This window comes from Schistocerca gregaria, chromosome 4, assembly GCF_023897955.1.
Source record: "Schistocerca gregaria isolate iqSchGreg1 chromosome 4, iqSchGreg1.2, whole genome shotgun sequence".
Lineage (NCBI taxonomy): Eukaryota > Metazoa > Arthropoda > Insecta > Orthoptera > Acrididae > Schistocerca > Schistocerca gregaria.
The window spans coordinates 497,257,365-497,278,737 of record NC_064923.1 but is presented as its reverse complement, the minus strand read 5'-3'; the positions used below and the strand labels follow the sequence as shown (position 1 = coordinate 497,278,737).

The following is a 21,373-nucleotide window of genomic DNA, read 5'->3' as shown; positions in this document are numbered from 1 at the left end:
CTACTCCCGGGGTCTTGTTTCTTTCAGTGCTCTGTCAAACTCTTCACGCAGTATCGTACCTCCCATTTCATCTTCATCTACATCCTCTTCCATTTCCATAATATTGTCCTGAAGAACATCGTCCCTGTATAGACCCTCTATATACTCCTTCCACCTTTCTGCTTTCTCTTCTTTGCTTAGAACTGGGTTTCCATCTAAGCTCTTGATATTCATGCAAGTGGTTCTCTCTTCTCCAAAGGTCTCTAATTTTCCTGTAGGCAGTATCTATCTTACCCCTAGTGAGATAAGCCTCTACTTCCTTACATTTGTCCTCTAGCCTCTAGCCTGCTTCATTTACTGATTTGCTGCATTTTTGTATTTTCTCCTTTCATCAATTAAATTCAATATTTCTTCTGTTACACAAGGATTTCTAGCAGCCCCCGTCTTTTTACCTATTTGATCCTCTGTTGCCTTCAGTACTTCATTGCTCAAAGCTACCCATTCTTCTTCTACTGTATTTTCTTTCCCCTATTCCTGTCAATTGATCCCTTATGCTCTCCCTGAAACTCTGTCCAACTTCTGGTTCTTTCAGTTTATTCAGGTTTCATCTCTTTAAATTGCCACCTTTTTGCAGTTTCTTCAGTTTTAATCTACAGTTCATAACCAATAGATTGTGGTCAGAGTCCACATCTGGCCCTGGAAATGTCTTACAATTTAAAACCTGGTTCTTAAATCTCTGTCTTGCCATTATATAATCTATCTGAAACCTTCTAGTATCTCCAGGGTTCTTCCATGTATACAACCTTCTTTCATGATTCTTGAACCAAGTTATGCTATGGTTAAGTTATGCTCTGTGCAAAATTCTACCAGGCGGCTTCCTCTTTCATTGCTTAGCCCCAGTCCATATTCACCTACTACATTTCCTTCTCCTCCTTTTCCTACTGTCGAATTCCAGTTACCCATGACTATTAAATTTTTGTCTCCCTTCACTACCTGAATAATTTCTTTTATCTCATCACATATTTCATCAATTTCTTCATCATCTGCAGAGCTAGTTGGCATATAAACTTGTACTACTGAAGTAGATTTGGGCTTTGTGTCTATCTTTGCCACAATAATGCGTTCACTATGCTGTTTGTAGTAGCTTACCCGCACTCCTATTTTTTTATTCATTATTAAACCTACTCCTGCATTACCCCTATTTTGTATTTATAACCCTGTATTCACCTGACCAAAAGTATTGTTCCTCTTGCCACCGAACTTCACCAATTCCCACTATATCTAACTTTAACCTATCCATTTCCCTTTTTAAATTTTCTAACCTACCTTCCCGATTAAGGGATCTGACATTCCACGCTCTGACCTGTAGAATGCCAGTTTTCTTTCTCCTCATAACGACATCCTCTTGAGAAGTCCCCACCCAGAGATCCGAATCGGGGACTATTTTACCTCCGGAATATTTTACCCAAGAGGACGCCATCATCATTTAATCATACAGTAAAGCTGCATGCCCTCAGGAAAAATTACAGCTGTAGTTTCCCCTTGCTTTCAGCCGTTAGCAGTACCACATTATATATATATTAAAAACAAAGATTCCAAGACCCACCAAGCGGGAAAGCGCCGGCAGACAGGTGTCTGTGTCTGTGTGTCTGTGTGTCTGTGTGTCTGTGTGTGTGTGTGTGTGTGTGTGTGTGTGTGTGCGCGCGAATGTACACCTGTCCATTTTTTCCCCTAAGGGAAGTCTTTCCGCTCCCGGGATTGGAATGACTCCTTACCCTCTCCCTTAAAACCCACATCCTTTCGTCTTTCCCTCTCCTTCCTGAAGAAGCAACCATCAGTTGCGAGGGCTAGTAATTCTGTGTGTCTGTTTGTGTGTTTTGTTCATGTGCCTGTCTGCCGGCGCTTTCCCGCTTGGTGGGTCTTGGAATCTTTGTTTTTAATGTATTTTTCCCATGTGGAAGTTTCTTTCTAACCAACGCTTTTGTTTGGTAAGTTACAGAATCTTTGTTTTTAGATATATTTTTCCCACGTGGAATGTTTCCCTCTATTATATTTATATATAATCTTGGGAACAACAGTGGATGATGGGAGAAGCAGTCTTGCTGGTGAGGGTAAGGAGGAGGGTGAGGTGGGGAGTGGAAAGTATACCATGGTAGGGGTGTGAGACGGTAAAGTGCTGCTTGTGAGAGCATATGGGAACATGTTGGGGACAGGGTAGGAAAGCTTGGAGCATTTGTGAGGTTAGAAGGAAAGTGGGGGGGGGGGGGGGGGGGGTGTTGGTAAAGAACAGAAGTAAAAAGACTGTTGGTACATTGGTGGACAGAAGACTGTGTAGTGCTGGAGTGGGAACAGGGAAGGGGATGTTTAGGTGAGGGACAGTGACTACCGAAGATTGAGTCCAAGAGGGTTACAAAAATGTAGGATATATGGCAGAGAGAGTTCCAATCTGTGCAATTCCTTCTAAATCGCAAAGGTGGGAACTCATATTGTACAATACTCCTTCGACAGGTTTGTGCTGAGCAAAGTTGGAAGAGACGATAAAGATTCAATGTGCTAAGACAGCTTTGTTAGAAAGCTGCTACGGAAGCAATGAGAGCTCTACTGCAGATTTAAATGTAGCCAAAGTCTCAAAACAAACATAAACTGAATGAAAGCAAATTAGTGTAAGGTGAGCCAAGATCAAATTGTCAACAGCCTGGAGTGTGGTATGCTGACCCCATGCCCCTTGGTACTTCATCCAATGATGAATGACTAAGGATCAAATGGCGGTTGGTCGACTATCACATGGGCTTCAGGGTCCGATTGCGGGGTTTCCTTTCCTTTCAATTTTTTGAGCCATGTGTGAAACACTCAATGAATTCAAAATTGAAGTTCTGCCTACTGATCTGAAAGAAGGTCTTTAGAAATTTTGGTCTTATGTTAAATCAATAAATAGAACAAAGTCATCTCTCCAGGAACTTTGTGACTGAAAAATCATAGAGACTTCCTTCAGGCATTCACTTTACTATCATATATCCATGGCTCCAACAAGGGTATTAAATAAAACTTTATTAATACACTTACAAAACTACAATTTAAAATTTGTTGCTTCTACTCCAAATTCTGTCTTTTCTTTTTGTTCATAATACTTACTTTTCTGTCCGTAACCCTGAAATGTTTCCTGGTTACATCTGTGACAGTTTTTGCTGAGTAATGCAATATGTTAGCTGTTAATGTCAAAATGCTCTTTTCTTGTTATCTACAGCTTGACTTTAAAGTCTCTCTCTCTCTCTCTCTCTCTCTCTCTCTCTCTCTCTCTCTCTCTCTCTCTCATTCCCTTCCTCCAAATCGGCATCCGGCTATATTTTATATATGCCTCATACCATTTACTTTTCCTTTCTGGGCTGCTTCTGAGTGCTGAAAACTTGACGACAGACTAGTTTCTGCACACTACTAAATGAGAGAATTTCCTTCTTTCATAAACCACATATATTAAAACAACTTTTTAAATCGGGAAACAACTTTTTAAATCGGGAAACAACTTTTTAAATCGGGAAACAACTTTTTAAATCGGGAAACAACTTTTTAAATCGGGAAACAACTTTTTAAATCGGGAAACAACTTTTTAAATCGGGAAACAACTTTTTAAATCGGGAAAAAACTTTTTAAATCGGGAAAAAACTTTTTAAATCGGGAAACAACTTTTTAAATCGGGAAACAACTTTTTAAATCAGGAAACAACTTTTTAAATCAGGAAACAACTTTTTAAATCAGGAAACAACTTTTTAAATCAGGAAACAACTTCAAACAATTTCCAGTCTGCTTGACACATATATTTCAAATACATTCACAGTGAACAGAGTTACAATTACAGACTCCACTCTCGAACTTCTTTTGTTTCGTGACTTTTGTTATGCATTTTCATGGTGGTCTTCTTCTAAGGAGGCCAGCACAACTTTGGGGCGTGATCCGCTGCACAGGGAAAACTTAAACCTTAATTGGCAACATGTAAAAAATATATGCTAATGCTAACATCTGTCTGGGAGACTGAGATTACCAAATTTTGCAATTTATGCCCACTTTAGTAAATATTGAAAATAAATAGCAATTTAAAAGTGATGAAATTTTAATACTAATATTTATATTGTGGTTACATCATAAATTGCATTACAATATGCAAAAAATACGTGTCTTTTCTTCATGAAATAGTTTATGAACTTCTTTATTCTTTCGCAAAGGGGGTTTATCACGTTTTACACACTTGTATGCTGTCATTCTGTTCCACGTGTAGGGCCAGTAATGACAGTGTTTTCTCTTTTCTAGCTTGTGGCTCTTTTTTTTTGTGGCTCACCATCTCGCTACTCTTCACCCAAAATATTTGAAGCAGTTTTCCTATGTTTATATGGTAAGTTTGTAATCTGGAGCCTGTAACATCCCCCATCCTTCCTTCCATTTATTGTCCATAATAAACAATGCCCAGACCAAGTAATTAATAAGCAAAGTCTTTTATGAAAATTTGGGAGGAGCGTAGATTACAATAAACTTCCAAGTTTCCTTAGCTTGTGATGTTGAGATGGCGCCACATCATATTGTCTATGGGTTTGATATTAAAGCAGAAAATCTAACATCAGGTCCTCATGGTTGGTTTAAACTAAAGAAATTGGAAGATTGTCGTTGCTGAATTTTTTATGTAAATATATTTTGCACTTATTTTCTCACATTTCAGTATATCATACAGTGTTTCGATTTTTCACATTAACAAAGCTGAAATTACATTGCTCGCACCCACTATACAAAAATATGTCTAATCACATCAGATGCAAGCTCACGATTTCCACACACTGCAGAAATAACAATATTCCAAAGAGTTTACAATTTTTCTTAACAAATGAATTCCTTCTAGTTTTTGTTTCATTATTAATCTCGATTATTATTTCATAAATGAATCCAGAAATAAACATAGTAAACAGTACAGGATTGCGTAATTAATAATAGAAATTTTAAGCATGCAAGTAATCTGTAATTTAAAATGTTTCTGAAAAAATAACTTTAGCTGTACATTCAGAACTAGTACTTTTTGATTATATCATCAAAATTAAAATATTTCAGAAAGCGATTCCTTTTCATAACTTTCAGCCTGAAATATAACATACTGTATATAAAATTATATGAAAGTTTTCAGAAAAGCAACTGAGATAATACTGACAAGTCCAAAATTTGAAAATTTACTGGTACAGACAACTACTATTGAGGATCCTGAGCGCGAAGGCGTGCCGGTTACCGGCACAAATCCAAACTCCACCTGGCGTATTAGTGTCAAGGTCTAGTGTGCTGACCAGACTATGGATGGTTTTTAAGGAGATTTTCCATCTGCCTCAGCGAATGCCGGCTGGTTCCCCCTATTCTGCCTCAGTTACAGTGTGTTGGTGATTGCTGTGCAAACACTGTTTCCATATACGCATATACCTTAATTACTCTACCATGCACAATTTTGGGGTTACAATCGTCTGGTATGAGACGTTCCTGGGTGGGGGTACACTGGGGACCGAATCGCACAATACCCTGAGTTCGGTGTGGGGCGGTGGGGTGGGGGGTGGGGTGGGGGTGGGGGTGGGGGGTGGACTGCTGTGCCCTGTTGTGGGGTTGTGAACCACTGAGGGCTACAGTGGGACAAAGCTTCTCTGTTGTTTCTAGGTCCCCAGTTCAATACAGTACAGTACAGTACAGTACAGTACAGTACAATAGAATATGATACAATACAGCACAATAATGTCGAGGGAAAGTAATGCTAGAGGAGGATGTCCTGTTACAAGCCTTCTTTGTAATGTCTTCTGATTAAGCTCATCCCTATGTTCTTCATGAACTCAAATCTTGAAATTGTACTCTCATGTTAATACATAAGACAGGCATTTGCGCAACTCACTGATCTTAGAAAGTAAGATATTGCCAATGGCCTTCTCCTCATTCACTAGTTATCTGAGAAGGTGCTGCACATCATGTATAGAGTGTCTATGCCAGATTTCGGGGCATTATAAAAATTAATAATTGATGGTCTGTTACTTTTTTATGGGTATATGCAGAGTGGTGCATTGAAAAAAGCATTATAACTGCCCCAGATTTTTTGTTTTGAAACAAAAGATAATTGTGTAATATCTTTGCTGAAACCATAAAAACTGGAGCTCAATTCTTTCTTCAGGTCAGGAAGAAACAAACTCTTTTGGAACTTCTCTTTTGTTGGATTCTGAGTTCCATCAGGTCAACTTGTTTTTTTAGCAGCTTCTTACACAATTAAATGGAGGAAAACCAACTGTCTGCTGAGATATTCCTGTTTGTTCACATACATTTGGAAAGAAGAATCACAGACTGAGTCAGCTTTTAGAAATTTTTCTCTTCTTCTGATAATGTTGCTCCATCATTATCGTTCTCCACATAAATATAAGCATTATATAAATATGATGAGTGTACAGCTCTGTGACGCGCGACTGTTATGCCACGTTTAGCAGGTTTCTTGTGTATATATGTTATGAATCGGCATCTGCCTCTAAATGGTATTAGTCCCTCAATGACACAAGCATGAGCTCCAATGGAGTATGTCTTCTGACAGTTAGAAATAAAGATGTTGAACATCTTGGACACAGCTGCAGCAAGATCATATCTTTTTCTTTGTTCACGATTAGATGCATCATCAAATCCGAGTGCCATAAGTAAAACTTCACGTAATTTTAGAGACATGGTTGCATAAAAAATGGGACATTCGGTACAATCATTTGCAAAAAGTTATGCCAGTTTTTCCATGTCCAGCTTTGAAAATGGAACATAAAACCACCAAACCAATCAATGTCTCAATTTCAGTTTTGCCTGTACCTTTATAGCCGGAGGAGGAAGGATTCTTTAATTTATTACTTATGACTCGCAGTTTTGAGTTGGTATGTACTACAATCTCATCCAAAATCTCAGTGTTGAAAAACAAATGTCATATTTCTTCTAAGTCTGGATCATTACTTAACCGATTGGCAGGGTTTAACCATGACAACAATCTAATTTTTATTATATTTTTGTGGGGTGTCTTAGTGCAGCAAAGTGCAGCAGATGCGGTGTAATCATTTCCTCTATTCTGAACAGAATCAACACTACCTTCATTCTTAGACAAGTTAAGAACATCACTCACTTCTATCTCAGAATTACTGCCATAGTCTGAATCTGATAGCTGATCTTCTTCAGGAACACAAGAATTATCCAAATGATAATCATTAAAGCTCACCTCAAACTACTCTAAAGCCATCTGCACAATTCTTTTGCTTCTTTGTGGTACACCAGGAATCCCTCCCATAGAAGCTAACCATAAATAGAGAGATATTTGGGAAGTAAGGAATATAACACAAAAAGTACTCATTTAAAGTAATATATGTCCACTGGTCAGAGTGAAATTCTTACCTTTACAGTAATATCTGTCTGTGAGACAATTTGGCTGACACATGTGCACAAGTAAAACAATATTATAGTGGAAATGAAACAATGAAACCTTCACAATAAGTAGTTCAACTCATGACTGGAGCATAGTCAAAATATTGGATCGAACTATGTGTGTCAACAATGCATTGAGAAAGTTTGTATTTGCCTATGAGACAGATGTTACGAACTAAGGGTTAAGAACGGCAAGTGTGGCCAAACTCGAGCTGCTGCAATATAACGCTGCCCAGTAGCAATACTGTCTCTATTGCCATTCAACTGACATGCACATACAGGCAGAGGTGCTTATGGGCACTCAATGGTGAGGTCATCAGTGGACATGCACTTATAGAGAAACCCCATGCTTAACATGGATATCCCACTTTCCAAACTACATTAAATAAATTTTCTTCAGCAGTCAATGATCATCATTCATCAATCCTAAAAACATTGTACAACACATCACTTTAACAAGGCGACTTGTTACACTATACAGATGCCCCACCTCAGACAAATGTCGTCATATCAGGTATAAAATCTACAAAACTACATAACAATTACACGGACAGATCTTGTTAGAAAATTCACAGCTAATCCATTACACGTAACAGGGTTACTACATATTAGTTAATTCACTCATTTGTATGATTTCCAGTGTTTCTTTCTGTTTATATGCTCAGCACCACTAGCTTGGTTTATTTAGAGTTCTTTTTTCAGTTCATATTACATACCACCATTTTTATGAGAATACATAACCTATCTTTGTTATTAGAAACTTGTAAATAGATTTCTGTTTCAATTGAGGACATCATCAGCTATTAACACCTCTTATTTGATGTTCATTCTCATTACAAGTAAGAGGTAACGTGGAGGTCCTCTTATTTAACCAATCTTATGTAACCTCCACTACAAAAGTATATATTAACTCAACCATTATGTTTTTCAAACACAAACCAACAACTGTAGATATCCCCGATACAAAATTTCTTTACAAATATGCTAAATGCTATTTGACCACAAAACCACGTAAAACTTTACACATGTATGAAGAGAGATTCCTCTTAGTTTGCCCTCAATCAGAACAACCGGTCATGCATTTTGGTACAGACTCTTATGCTGTCAGCTGGCTTCACTCCATTAGTGATAATGAACCTAAGGAGTTACTTATGTATAATCAACAGCAACCACACATCGCCCTAGTTAAATTCCTGTTTTGGCATTATTACTAGTATTCACAGAGCTCAGACACTTTCTCTCACATCATTCACTTAGCACCTGCACTTACGAGCAAACTACTAAAATCACTAACATGCATTCATCCCTTGAAACTTCCAACTCAGTTTAACGAGTTGTCAGCATCCTAACTCTGTAGGCACTGGCCATACAATGCCTACCACAGTAACCCAAAATCTACATCCTTATACAGCGTATCTTACCTAAGAGTCGAGGTTCATTTTCTCTGGTATTTCAGTAGATATTTGCAGTTTTATTTTTTTAATGTGTGGCTCGTGTCAGCCCAAAAAAATACCACTCATCATGTCTTTCATGCAACATCCAGTATTGATGGAAAGCATAATTTTGTTATGCTGTATCAATGGGAATTTTGTGTGCTCATCCCACAGAGGAGTCCGAAATTAGTCTAGTGCAATATTCATTTTATTAACATGTGTTAACAGGAACAATAAAACAAAGAATAACTAGTACTCCAGCAGTGACAGCACTGCCCTGGCCCATGCTGCAGGAGTTCTAGGTTGTTCTGTGCGTTTTATTTTCCCTGTTAATACAGAGCTTTGTCAATTTATGCTCAACTTTTTCAGTCCTGAAGATGAATGTTTCATATTGGCTTCTCCAGTAACCTGCAATCTATTTCTTGGTTGGTTGATTTAAAGAGAGTAAAGGGAAAGGGGGGGGGGGGGGGTGGGGGGGGGGGTGGGGACCAAAATGCGAGGTCATCGGTCCCTTGTTCCCAGTAAAATAATTACACAAGGGAAAGAAGAAAAGAAAGGAGATGTACAGCACAATAACAGGAAAAAGGAAGAACCAGAAGAACGACAGAAGGACAACCAACACTACTAAGGACAAAACAGGAGGAGAAAACCACAGAGCAGGAAGAAACAGGTAGAAGAGGTAAAAACAAGAGAGCACATGACTGTGGCTGGCCGACCACGAGAATAGGAACATCCAGCCCAGGGTGTATACGTGGACAAGGAGGGGAAAAAAAATCCCTGATGTCCCGGTTAAAAATACACTTTTTCCTGGATGAAAATACACTTTTTCCATGTTAGGTGACAGAATACTTTCTCTTGGAACCATAAAACTTAGCATTGCTTTGAATGGTCAAGGTTTTATAAACCAGCATAGAACTTCTCGGTGCATCAGAGAACTAACACTTCACCCCCCCCACCCAGACCCATTTTGGAAAGATGTTTCATGTGCAGCAGCATGCAGGCTGCATATTTTTGTATTACAAAAGAGTATATTTGAATTCCACCAAACACAGCACGTTAGTTTCCGAAGCACTGAAATCGAGACTGCGATGCGCTTTAGTAAACCAGTCGTAGCAGATTTCACGTGATCTCACCAACCGACAACAGCAGATCTTCAGAGCATACGACATGTGACTTAGTCAGCCAACTGCACTACTGTTCACCAGTGCGAACACACAAATATATGAAAAGTTCAATGAACCCCCTGCCAGGCACTCAAATGTAATTTGCAGAGTATCGATGTAGATGCAATAGTTTACATTAATACACATGGTGTAGCTAAAAGAAAAGCTTTCACATATAATATTTGTCTGTTTTGCACGTGTTACACTTTAATATACATCACACAAATGTGCAAGTAAATTTTAAAATAATACACAAACGTCTAGACACGCTGTTAAGCTTCAAATGAGAATCAAATGCTCTGTGATTTAAGGAATTCAAAGCACATACACACTTGTAACATAATTCATCTTGCATAACATGAACATGAAATTTACTTTGAAAGTAACGCTTTTCAATCACCATTCACAGTATTTTCCTGTGGCCTGTTAGAATTGTTTCAACAGTTGTCAGAGAGCACCAGAAAACGGTGTTACTGTGCACGTGCAGCAGCGTTGATGTAGGAATACCACATGTTCATACCTATATAGCATTAAGAGAGCTTACACTACATCGTAAATGAAACAGATCATCATAGGGTACTCCAAAAGCATAGGATTTTCGTAAACCAGACTAAAATGCATCATTCGGCGAAAGTGCACACTTGTATGGTCAGATTCACAAAGAAATAGGCCCCAACTAGATGTTAAGCTTTTCAGTGTGGTTTTTGGGCTGCAAATTTTCTTGGAGTACCAGTATGTAATATTTGGTTCTTTATTATGGCATAACGCCATACATGCCAAGGGATAAAAATGGGCACTTGTAATTGAGCAAACTATTGACACTAGGCAGTAGTGTGGAATAAAACGTTTCGTTTCAAGTAAACTGACTGCCTCTGTGAAAAAAGTAATAAAAGCCAAATTTCTATAGCAAATCGACAAAAATTACTTCAGTATTCTGAAAGGCAATTAATGCTTGACTGCCAAAAACTTGGAATAAAAATAAAAATCAGGAAACTAAAACTTACAATGTTTTAGTCTTTAGTAATTGTATGACTATTTTAATTCACTTGCTAGCTCTCGGCCACAGAAATTCATTTAGTTTTCATTTGATGTGAGAGTTGTAAATGAAGAAGAAACAGCAAAATCACTAAACCCAAACACGGGTCACGTGGAGACTACTGTCCTGTCCACTGCTACTTAGGCTGATCTGCATGAATTTGGCAGCTTGGACTCACAGATGAATTTTTCTGGCTGTGTTTGACTGCTTGTTGCTACAGCTGATACTGCTAACAGCCGTACTTCAAATAGCCATTAGAGGGAGCAGGTTCTGCTCATATGCGAATCGACTGCGCATGCGCACGAGTCTGCTGGCAACTGCTCAAACTAACCTAATGCAAACCATTGTGACCTCACTGTCATCAGAAGCAGTTTGTTGTTATGAAGTATTGCATAGTCTTTGTCCTAAAGCCTTTGACACATTATGGTGTTGGCAGGCACTTGTGATTGCAGTGTCGTTTGTTGATGGAAACAGTGCATTTCCTTTGCAACTTAAGTTTATTTTGGTTTTCTTTCCCTTGTTTATGTTTTATTGCTGCAGTATTATTCTGCAGTAGTGGACTAAAGTAAAATTCTTTGTTAGAGTATCAGTTCTTACCAGTCAAAATTACAAAATTTTTAACTGAAACCTTAAAGAATAAAAAATTCCTGAAATTCTGAAGAATTCCTGGGTTTTTCCTGGATCTCCCGGGTCGTATACACCCTGCAGCCACTCTGCAACACTTTAAAACATCTAGCCTAAAAGCCTTAGAGCGGAGAACACAAAGGGACAAAGGATATGTGCGAAAACTTATATAGAATGATAAAATCCACCATCACGTATAAAACGTAAAACTAAATTAGCCGATGAGGCATTGTCAGCTAAAATTAATGGCAACGAGTCTGGTAACTGAAGAGTCTGTCGCAGGGCAGCCAAAGAAGGACAGCTCACCAAGACATGGGCCACAGTCACCCGGGCATCGCACCGACACTGAGGTGGGCCATCACAGTGCAGGAGGTAGCCATGTATCATCCAAGTGTGGCCAATGTGGAGCTGGGAGAGAAACACAGAGTCCCTGCGGGAGGCATGTGTGGAGGACTGCCACACATTCGTAGTCTCCTTAATGGCACACAGTTTGTTGTGCAAGTTGAGGTTATGCCATTTCATCTCCCAAAGCCACAAAACCTTACGGCATAGTATGGACCACATGTCAGTCACAGAGAAGCCGATCTCCATCAGCAGTTTTCGTGTAGCCTGTTTGGCCAGCCTGTTGGCAAGTTCGTTGCCTGGGATTCCAACGTGACCTGGGGTCCACACAAACATCACTGTACCGTTCCAGGGCATAGATGGACTCCTGGATGGTCACTGCAAAAGGATGACGACAGTAGCACTGGTGGATAGCTTGTAGGCTGCTCAAGGAGTCAGTACACAGAAGAAATGACTCCCTAGGGCATAAACAGATAAGCTCAAGAGCACAAGATACAGCCACCAGCTCAGCAGTGAAAACACTGCAGCCATCGGGCAAAGAATGTTGTTCAATATGTTCTCCGTGGACATACGCGACGCCAACGTGAGCATCAGCCATTGAGCCGGCAGTGTAAACCACTTCATGGCCTTGGTACATGTCAAGAACCAAGAGGAAGTGACAGCAGAGAGCTGCTGGGTTAACTGAGTTCTTAGAGCCATGTGAAAGGTCCAGATGAAGTCGCGGCCTAGGCGTGCATTATGGAGGTGTACGTGAATGGACATCAAGTATAGGTGGTAAAGGCAAGGACTCCAGTTTGGAAAAAAAGGGATCGGACACACACTGCAATTGGAAGCCCTGACCTGGGCCGCTGATGAGGAAGATGAACCGCTGTGGGTGGGAAAAGGAGACGGCGATTCGGATGCACAGGAGAACTACGAATGTGTGCAACATAACTGGCAAGCAGTTGTGCACACCTCAACTTCAATGGAGGGACTCCGGCCTCCACAAGGACGCTGGTCACCAGACTCGCCCTGAAAACTCCTGTCACTATGCGAACGCCACAGTGGTGCACTGGGTTGAGTAAACGCAACGCTGAGGGTGCCGCTGAACCATAAACCAGACTCCCATAGTCAAAGCGGCGCCAGTACTGGTGTAGTAGTATGAAGTGCAGAAGTTGTTTGCATACAGAGAAGGTGAGACAGACGGCCCTACAGCTGCTGCTAGACCATTAACAGCCACTAAAAATAGACACAATACACACAAGACAGAGTCCTGTGGGGCCCCATTCTCCTGGATATGGGAGGAACTATGGGAGGCACCAACTAGGACATTGAAAGTACGAAGCGACAGGTAATTCTGGATAAAAATCGGGAGTGAGCCTTGGAGACCACACTCGTATAACGTGGCAAGGATATGATGTCACCAGGTGTGTCATAAGCTTTTTGTAAATCAAAAAAGACGGCAACCAGGTATTGGCATCTGGGAAAGACTGTTCAGATGGCAGACCTGAGGGACACAAGATTTTCAGTAGCAGAGCAACCCTGATGGAAGCCGCCCCGACATGGACCTAGTAGGCCACATGACTCCAGGACCCAACCCAACCACTGACACACCATACGTTCCACCAACTTACAAAGAACGTTGGTGAGGCTCATGGGCCAATAGCTATCCACATCAAGCACGTTTTTACCAGGTTTGAGCACTGGAATGATGTTGCTCTCTCGCCGCTATGATGGAAAGACGCCATTGCACCAGATCTGGTTGACGACAATGAGGAGATGTCACTTGTAGTCAGATAAGAGATATTTAATCATCTGACTGTGAATCCGACCTGGCCCAGGAGCAGTGTCGCGGCAATGTGCAAGGGCACTGAGGAGCTTCCACTCTGTAAATGGGGCGTTTAAAGATACACTATGGTGTGTAGTGAATGCGAGGACCTTCCCTTCCAGCCTCCATTTGAGAGTGTGAAAGACTGGGGGGTAATTCTCCAACACAGATGCTCGAGCACAGTGCTCAGCTAAGTGCTCAGCTAAGTGCTCGGCAATCGCGTTTGTGTCGGTAGATACTAGAACATTCATGTTAACACCGACAACACATCTGATCTTTGCCCAGACTTGGGAAGGTCATGTATCGCACCCAACGGTTAAGACATATCTCTCCCAATACTCCTCTTTTCGTCGTTTGATAAGTTGGTGAACATGGGCACAGATCTGTTTAAAGGAGATTCAACGGTGACAGCAGATGTGAAAGTTTCCCAGTCTGCCTTGTTAAAAGCCCATCTGGGCAGTCATCCGTGGGCCTGATGCCGGTGCAGTGACAGGAAGATGGGGAAGTGGTCACTACCACACAGGTCGTCATGTGCTGGGCAGTGATAGGAAGATGGGGCAGTGGTCACTACCACACAGGTCGTCATGTGCTCTCCAGTGGATAGATGGGAGAAGTCCTGGGTGGCAAATTGATAAATCAATGGCCGAGTAACTACCATGAGCCACACTGAAATGTGTGGTGGCCCCAATATTTAAGAGACAGAGGTCAAACTGAGACAGTAAAGTTTCGACATCTCTGCCTCAGCCAGTAAGCACAGTGCCACCCCACAGGGGGTTATGAGCATTAAAATCTCACAAAAGTAAGAAAGGTTTAGGGAGTTGATCAATCAGTGCATTAATACATTCAGGGATACTACACCATAAGGAGGAAGATATACACTGCAGACAGTTATTTCCTGCATCGTCCATATTCTGACAGCCACAGCTTCAAGAGGGGTTCGAAGGGGCAGTTTCACTACAGACTGAGTTTAGGACATAAACACAAAGTCCACCTGACACTCGATTATAGTCACTACCATTCCTGTAGTATCCCTTATAGCCACGGAGGACAGGGGTCCGCATTGCCAGGAACCAGGTTTCTGGAGGGCAATGCAGAAAGCAGATGTAAAGCTTAACAGTTGCTGTAGCTCAGCCAGGCGGTGGAAAAAACTGCCATAATTCCACTGGAGCATGACATCATCTTAAGACTGGGAAGGCATGGAACATTCAATAAAGCAGGTTATGCCTCAGGGTCACCTGCTGCAACCAACTTTTTGCCTAAGCAGTCTATATCCATTGCGTTCGAAGGTCCGGTGAGATCTAGGTCCTCAGCGGATGCCAGAATCTCCACCTCATCCATAAACACAGAGCTTGTAGGTAGTGGTGGTATGGGTGCCACCGTAAGTCCCTTGGTCTTGGGGACCTTCTTTTTGTATTTCTCTTGCTGCTCCTTGAGTTTCCCTGGCTGGAAGGACTTCACTGATTCAGTCTCCGGGACTGAGGATGAGTGTGAAACCCTACCACAAGCTACCTTTTGGCTTATCAGCCATTGGTGGGTGTCATATTCCCCACAAGCGGAAACCTGGGAAGGGAGTGACCCAAGGGACCCCTTCCTAGCGAGAGGAGCCGAAGAAGACTTACACTTCTCTGGCTCAGAAGTGGGGACTGATATCCCCACTGGATTGGGGGGGGGGGGGGTGTTGCTCCCAAAGAAGGTGGTGCGGGAGCAACATGGAGGGAAGTGCCCCCCACCATCAAGTAGGCAGGTGTAGCCTTCTGGTTCTGAGAGGAGACAGGAATGAGAGGAGCTGATGGGGTGACAACTGTTCTCGTAGTGGTGGTGTGAGAGGAGATCATAGACACAGGATGTAGGGGCTCAAATTTCCTCTTAGCCTCAATGTAGGTCAGTCTGTCCAAGGTCTTATGTTTCATGATTTTCCTCTCTTTCTGTAAAATCCTGCAGTCTGGCGAGCAAGCCGAATGATGCTCTCTGCGCTTGCAAGGTGAATGATGCTCTCCGCACTTGACACAGATGGGAGGCGGTGCACTTAGAGTATTGGGACATGATGGATGTCTACAATCTCGACATGTAATGCTGGGAGTACAGCGGGAAGACATATGGTCAAACCTCCAGCACTTAAATCACCTCATAGGGGGAGGGATATGTGGCTTGACATCACAGCAGTACACCATCACATTGACCTTCGTGGGAAATGTGTCACCCTCAAAAGCCAAATGAAAGCTACGATGGCAACCTGATTATCCTTGGACCCTGATGGACGCGCCGGACAAAATGAACACCTTGCCACTCTAAATTGGTGAGCAGCTTGTCGTCAGACTGCACTTAGGTCCTGGTTGAATATAATGCCCTGGACCATATTTAAGCTCTTATGGGGCATGATGGTAACAAAAACATTCCCTAACTTTTCACAAGCGAGTGATGCCCCGTGACTGGGCAGAGGATGCTGTTTTTATCAAGACTGACCCAGAGTGCATTTTTGAGAAGCCCTCCACCCTGCCAAACTTGTCCTCCAAATGCTCCACAAAAAACTGAGGCTTCATGGACATAAAATATCCCCCATTAACTCTCGTACATACGAGGTACCGGGGCGAATAAGCTTCACTGCCATCCTTAGCCTGGCGTTCCTCCCATGGTGTGTCCAGGGAGGGAAACAATTTGGGGTCATATTTCTTGGCATTGAAGTTAGACTTTGTCCGCTTAGAGATGGCTGGTTGCAGACCACCAGCAAGAGATGATGTACTATATACTTCATGGTATGTCATCCACTCTGATGCCACCCACTCCTACCAGGGGCCCTCCCCATGGGCGCTACCCAGCCTCAGCAAGAGCCACCTGGAAGGATGGCTATTGCCGGGAGTCCAGATGCCCCAGGGAGATGAGCATCTACTCCATGGCACATGTGGGGAGTTAAAGGCACTGGCATCAGCGGAGCGATCCCTGTGTTATCAGGAGGCTACAACCAACAGGGTACAGGGGGGCCCCACCACAACAGACTGGCTACTGTGCTGGATATGAGGTGCTAAGAAGTCCATGGTCATCGTCAGTGCAGAAAGAGACATTGCATAGTGTATGGTGGAAAACACACCCAGAAAGGTGTCCTTGCCCAAGAGATGGAGAATGAGCGGGACTGCAATGCGCCGATGAGAAAGTGGGCTGAAGATGCACGATGGACACGATGCACCATGTAAGGCATCCATCCCCAATCGGCTCGCTCTTCAGGAAAATTTGAAAAGATGGAGGTCAAACCTGACAGGAGACCATCACATAAAGGTCGAAACATGTGAGAATCCTTTTAGCCTCCTCTTACGACATGCAGGGAAACCTCGCAGAGGGGTTCTGTTTCTTGTTGCATTTGCTAAGCAGAAATGTACAGGAAGATACTTCTTTACATTTCTATTTGCAGCCATATTCAGTGATGCAATAACAGCATTGTGATAAATAATCCCCTGCACTACATGAACCAGAAGAAAATAATAATTTGATCCTTTTATCAACCTCCCAACTAAGATGATACAAAATGATACAACTGATGAAAGGTTCAAAAAAATTTAAAAGGATGCTGAATCTGCAAGATTGGCAATTTTTTTACAGAAGCTCGAAATTTAGTGCTGACTTCAATAAGAGATGCTTAGTTTTCACAATGAAACTTTTCTTGAAATCTGGCAGCTGATCCAAAGAGATTCAGATCGTATGTGAAACATGCTAGTGAGAAGACACAACAATGCCTTCTCTGCACGATAGCAATGGAAATACTATCGATGACAGTACTGCCGAAGCAGAGTTACTAAACATAGGCTTCCGAAATTCCTTCACCAAAGCAGATGAAGTAAATATTCCAGAATGTGAATAAAGAGCAACTTCAAACATGAGTAATGTAGAAATAGATATCTTTGGACTAGTGAAGCAACTTAGATCACTTAGCAAAAGCAAGTCTTCTGGTCCGGACTGTATACCAGTTAGGTTTCTTTCAGAGTTTGTTGATACAGTAGTTCCATTCTTAACAATCATATACATATGAAAGATCCGTACCCAAAGACTGGAAATTTGCACAGGTCACACCAATATTCAAGAAAGGCAGTAGGAGTTATATACTAAATTACAGGCCCATCTCATTAACGTCGACATGCAGAAGGATTTTAGAACATATATTGTATTCGAACATTATGCATTACCTAGAAGATAATGGTCTATTGACACACAGTCAACAGGTATTTATAAAACATCGTTCTTGTGAAACGCAACTAGCTGTCTGCTCGCATCACACAAAGTGTTGAATGCTACTGACAAGAGATTTCAAATTCATTCAATATGTCTAGATTTCCAGAAGGCTTTTGACACTGTATTACGCAAGAGGCTTGTAGTGAATTTGCAGGCTTATGGAATATCGTCTCAGTTATGTGAATGAATTCGTGATTTCCTATCAGAGGGGTCATAGTTTTCAGTAATTGATCGAAATTCATCAAGTAAAACAGAAGTGATTTTTAGCGTTCCTCAAGATAGTGTTATAGGCCCTTTGCTGTTCCTTATCTATATAAACAATTTAGGAGACAATCTGAGCAGCCATCTTAGACTGTTTGCAGATAATGCTGTCGTTTATCAACTAGTAAAGTCATCATCAGATCAAAACAAATAGCAAAATGATTTAGAAAAGATATCTGTGTGGTGCAAAAATTGCAACTGACCATAAATAACGAAAACTATGGGGTCATCCACATGAGTGTTAAAAGGAATTTGTTAAACTTTGATTACACAATAAATCTGTAAAGTCTAAAGGCCATAAATTCAACTAAATACCTAGGAATTACAATTACGAACAACTTAAATTGGAAGCAACACACAGAAAATGTTGTGAGGAAGGCCTACCAAAGATCGTGTTTTATTGGAAAGATACTTAAAAAATGTAACAGATCTACTAAAGGGGCTGCCTACACTACACTTGCATGTGCTCTTTTACAATACTGCTGTGGTAGCACGTTTTATATTATCAGAAATAGGGGAGTGTGTGTGTGTGTAACTGAGATGATACAGGATTTGGGGTGGACATCACTAAAACAAAGGCGTTTTTCATTGTGGAGGAATCTCTTCACAAAATTTTGATCACCAAGTTTCTCCTCCAATTGCAGAAAGAAATGATCATCATAATAAAATAAGGGAAATCAGAGCTCGCATGGAAAGATATAGGTGTTCATTTTTTCTGCGCGGTGTATGAAATTGGAATAATAGAGTGTTATTGTTAAGGTAGTTCAATGAACCGTCTGTTAGGCATTTAAATGTGATTTGAAGAGTAACCATGTAGATATAGATGTAGATATGCTCGGGTCTGTTTGTAACCAGGAGATCTAAGATGTTACCTTCACAAGTCAGTTTGCTGAATAACTGCTGAAGATAATTCTCAGATAAGGCTTCAGAACAATTTCACACAAATTATTGTCCCAACTATGTGCCCTAATTGCTTTAGGCTTCCAGTCTACAGCTGTTAAGTTGAAATCTACCTCTAATGACCAGGAACTTAACATGCAACCTTCTCACAGCTTTTCTTCAAATACTCTGCCACTACTGCAGTGGTAGAGGATCTACAAAAGGATATGATAACTGTATATCAACCAACTTTAAAACTTATGACTACTCAAAAAATTTTGAATTTGTAATCTGTACTGAACTCACTAGGTACGGTACCATCATATTATTTATCGTTATCTATACCAGCATTCAACCTACGTTTATGATCTACATTCCAATCAGTATTTAGAATTTCACCACTGTTAACATCTGGCTCAGCCAGCTCTCTGTCCCTATTAACACGTGGGCATTATTACATGTTATAAAAGAGACTAGTTCTAAGACCTTTCCATGAACACTACTGCAATTAACCATCAATATACTAACATTTTCTTCCTCTGATCTATCATGATAAAATGCTACTCCCTTTAATTAATCAATTTGATATTTTTTCCATACTGAAATCAGAAGGTGTCTTATTAGGCATATGGAGGGATTTCTTTACCATAAAAAACTCACATATGCATGCCTGATGTGCTCCGTTGCCCAAGTAGCCACTTCTTACATATAGTGCGCATCTGGTCCTTTAAAGGTGTCCTACAGTTCTACAGCCACTAGAGAAGGATGGAAAATCTGCAGCCAACATTGTCACAGGATTTTCTGAACCACTAGTTTAATTCTTCCACTCGGCTACAAACCAGAGGACTGCAAGTAATTCAAAGTATGATGTAGCAAACTGCTAGCTCTAGTGCCACAGGATGTGAAAGGCTAGCAGTCTTCAGTGAAACAGCCAACTGCCCATAGGAACCCAGGTTGCAGGTGCCATTCATGCTGACATTAGCCACAATATGGAGCTGAGAGCACACAACACATTCAGTTGTTACCGACAGAGCCACCTTTACATCTTGGATGAGACCCCTCAAGCAAGCCAACAGAGGGAACACTGGCCTTCATTCCTGCCCTGCCAACTATTTCCCTAACAGGCAATAACACAACTGTGTTAAGGGCAAGGGGTCTAACCACATGGTCAGCAGTCACTTTCACTTCCACCCAAAGATTCACAACCCAACTAATGTTTGCCATTCAATTTTAGGTGGGTATCATTCCATGACGAGTGAACGGGATGTCACTGTGATATCGGGGGCCCCAGGTAACACCATAAGCATCAAAGGAGGCAAAAGATTCTTCTCCAGTGCCCCAATCCCATTGCAGCCTTGAGTAAAAGTCTGGAGCCTAATGAGCACAGTCAACACAGCACCCATCTGTTTGCAGAAAATGACCAATACCCCTTATTTCTGAACACAATCCATCTGCAATCTATATTCATCTATACAAGGAATATAATAATAAAACAAGCAGCTACTAGATGCAATATAATTATAGCTGTTATGCTGCTTTAGGTTATCACTACACTATAATATCAGCTCATGTGACACTAACCTTTTTTTCTGAAATATATGGTGCTACTTACTACACAGAGGAGGCACTGAGTGGCAGAAAAGCACACTGAAAAAAGGACTGCTAGACATTATTAGCTATTGTCAGGCTAGGTCCTTTAATCAGGCACAGATAAAGCACCCCCCCCCCCCCCCCCCCCCCACACACACACATACACACACAATCAGAGAGAGAGAGAGAGAGAGAGAGAGAGAGAGAGAGAGAGAGAGAGAGAGAGAGAGATGAAAGGCTGAGTACAACAGCTAACGATATCATCTTCTTTCAAGGTGCCTGTTTGCCACACAACACCATATCTCTGTCGTGAGTAGCAATCTATCTTTTTCCTCTTGTTAAAACACACAAATACTTAGAAGAAATTAATATACACTAGTCATATACTTAAACTCAGGTTACTATTCATTTCTTCACACACACGAGAACAAAGACTAGACTAAATGCTGTGTGGTAACAGAAATTGCTGCTGCTGGCACATGTGCTTCACTATACAGCTGCAACTCTACTGTTTATTCAAGATGATGAGTATGGCACACTTTGAAATGTTGTGATATTTTAACACTGATATCTGACTGGAAACCCAAGAGCTTTTCAT

At 41.2% G+C, this 21,373-nt stretch overlaps 1 protein-coding gene across 1 annotated transcript in view; it reads right to left on the bottom strand.

Moving 5' to 3' along the window:
* Positions 1-21,373, bottom strand: part of LOC126267052 (endoplasmic reticulum mannosyl-oligosaccharide 1,2-alpha-mannosidase) — a 112,502-nt gene that overhangs the window by 40,450 nt on the left and 50,679 nt on the right. The window lies entirely within an intron of this gene.